General features: G+C 36.9%; 1 pseudogene; it reads right to left on the reverse strand.

Moving 5' to 3' along the window:
* Positions 1–1,670: 1,670 nt before the first annotated feature.
* LOC122747683 lies at positions 1,671–2,556 on the reverse strand (annotated as a pseudogene).
* Between the last annotated feature and the right edge of the window lie 682 nt (positions 2,557–3,238).

Raw genomic sequence — 3,238 nt, forward strand, 5'->3', positions numbered from 1 at the left:
ATATGCTACCCTTAGGATCTCTTTTTTTTTTCAAAACATGACCAAAATGGATTTATTTATTAAGAAATTTTTGAATGTATTCTATAAATGGCACAGAATGCAAGTTTTTATTCAGCAAAACATTTGTAGTTTCCTTTCAGGGGATAGTAGAAGATAATGATTTTAGCGATTTAAGTTACCTCAAGGTTGCTCGACAACATTTAGTTATAGCATAACCCAGAAGGGGAGACGAACACAGTTCTAGTAACACACGCAGTTCCATCAACTGGAAAGTTTATAGGTCAAACAGATATTTATCTGATGAGAAGTCAAAGCAGAAAGAACACAATTCTTCTGATTTCCCTCCAAAACTCATAAATTTACAAATGCCATGCCAGAAATGTTCGCTCTCTTAATCCCCCCAAAAAACCGGAAGCACACAATTATTTCAACTAATTTTCTAATGACTCATCCCATGGCAATGATTCAACATATCATTTCTTTTAAAGTTATATTTAAAATAATAAATAAAAATGACCCTAAAAAAGTGCCTACAAAGAATGAATCCTGGCATTTTAAAATTTGCTTGTTTTTAAATAGCAGATCACTAAAAATTCTATTCAGTATCTCAATTAAGTATATTTGCAGGACAAAAAAGTCTCTCTCATGGGAGAACATTTTGATACAGTAATATATTAATGGACATATCATTCAACCGCATATACAAGTGCAGCAAATACCCTTTGATCCATATATTGAAAATAATGGGGATGCTTTCAGTCTACCTGTAAATATTTACAATAAAATTTCTCAGGCTGTTTTTTGAGATCAGTTTGTTTACTCACATTCCTTCTATCTTTTAGGAATAGGTTGTCTTTTGTAAAAAAATTATGTCAGCTTTCCTATAGTATCAGAGAACTTTTTTTATTATAATACCTACAAGTAAACTTACTTAGTTTCTGAATCATTATGTTACCACTTATGTCACATTTATAATTTTATTTTAAAATAGCATTTTTATCCCATGGTACATTGCATCAATTTTGACAAGAAACCAGTCACCATCACTCACATGATATCACCCTTCCAGTGCTGGCTTTTACAATGTGCTTACCCAACTGGGCAAGATAAAATTTCAATATACATTCTTGCTATAATAATCACAAATTATTCAATCTAATTTTTAAAAAAAAACAAAATGATCCCAATTCATTTCAAAACCCAGCATAGTTTTTCATCAAATCTGGCATAAGACTAGGATTTTTTTTTCTTCCCATGATTACTAAAAAAAGGCTTGGAAGAATTGATAAAGGGAAGAGTAAATCTCAGAAAATCTGTAATGGACACCAATGAATCTTTCACCAGTTTCTAAGACCTTTTAGTTATTATAATGAAACTGATTAACTTGATAAAACATCCAGAGTTGGCCTAAGGATGTGTTTCATATCAGGAAACCACAAATTATGGCATCAAAAAAAGACAGGATGCACTTCTGGTTTCTGGCTTGAAAAAAATAAAATCAAGTAGCAGGGACAGAGTAATTTTCTGCTTCACTTAATCCAGACTCCCCCTTTCCCCTACTGCCAATATTAAAGTAAAACATTACATGTATATTTATATAACAGATATAGGTGTGTCTGGTCCTGGACAGTTTAAGGGAAAACATTTCAGTTGAGGTGCAAAAACTTGCTTCATGAGCTCATTGTGAATGCCACAGCTTGTGAGGGACGCAGAGCATGTAGTTAAGAGACAGGCCTAGATGGAGTCCTCTGGGAATCCCATGGTGTCCGTAGACATACTTCAGTGTCTTCAACATTGTAAGGCACTTTTCAGAATCCGGGAGAACAGTCCCTAATTGCATCCGCAGACAGGTTACATCAAGTGGATAAGATATTGTCTGTACTATTGCTCCAGTGACACCACCACAAAGCAAGTTTATGTGCGTTTTCAAAACTAAGACCTTAGGGTTGTTTGATGAAGGTCTTCCACACGAGGTAGGAGCATGAGAGAGACCAACACTCTTTTTAGGTAAGTAAAAAATGTAACCCCTGCATAGGGAGCCATTCCTACGATAGTAGGCATCAGTTCCCTGTGAAACCCAGGAAAGCTGCCTTCCGTTGCATACGCTGTTTTGAATACATGAATAATCCTTGTGTATGTGTGTTCTCTTTTCACCTGGAAACGGCCAGGCGAACTCTAACCATGTCTAGCGGGTTAAGTACAGATGATTGCTGTCATGCCTTTTTTATAATGGTCAAAGGACATAAACTGTATTGTACCATATGGAAAGATTCTAATCACCATTTCTCTATTTCCTTTATCCAGCCAAATAGCCTTCCTTTTTGCGGACAGCACACAATGCAGAAAACACTCCTAAATGTCTATAATGGTGATTATGTGCCTGTAGTAAGATCTTCACTCGATGCAAAGGTGCGATGGTAGTTTAGACACAGAATCTTGCAATACCTCCCACCAGGAAGGAGTAGAAGTCCCTGTGAGCAGACGCCGCCAGCGGCAGGCTTGGGCTCAGCCTCCAGTTCCTCTAGCTCCGGGCACCGCTGATGTCATTTTGGCCATGGGGCTTCATGAGCTCCACAATGAAGTCAGAGCTCGCATCCAGCTTCTGAGGGAAGATGAAGAGGTCAGGGCGGCATGCGCGATGCAGCAGCCAGGATCTCTTTCTATTTGAGTTTGACAACACTGCAGTGTAGGCAATGCTCAGAGACTATAAATTGAAGATAATTGTTAAATTTCATTGATAGAATGAATTTTCATGCCCACAAATTCCTTACACTAAGGAAGCTACAGGTCAAGTCCCTAACCTAACACTACTTCAAAGTTACCAAAGCCTTATAATAAATCATCCTATATTATTTTTGATCCTCACAAAAACATTGTGTGGTAGAACCTAATATTCCCATTTTTCAGATGGGAAAACTGAGATTGAAAGAGGTTATGCTCTTTGCCCAAGGCTATAAAGCTAGTAAATGTTGAAGCAGAATTTGAACTGAGGTCTTCCTGACACCAGCTGCAGCACTCTAACAATAATATATAGGGATGGATAAGAAAATTCTTCTCTTATCTAGTTCTTGCCACTTGAACTTGTTTTTCTAGGTATTCACCAAGGGCTAAATATTTGCAACTTGCACTGATATGTGACACAAATTTCATCATTTCATGGCAAAATCTGCATTAATCAATAAGTCTAACCTCTTAAATGTGACCTTTCTGGAATTTTTGGTGGCCATAATCTGGTTTT

The sequence above is a fragment of the Dromiciops gliroides genome, chromosome 3 (genome assembly GCF_019393635.1).
Source record: "Dromiciops gliroides isolate mDroGli1 chromosome 3, mDroGli1.pri, whole genome shotgun sequence".
Taxonomy (NCBI): Eukaryota; Metazoa; Chordata; class Mammalia; order Microbiotheria; family Microbiotheriidae; genus Dromiciops; species Dromiciops gliroides.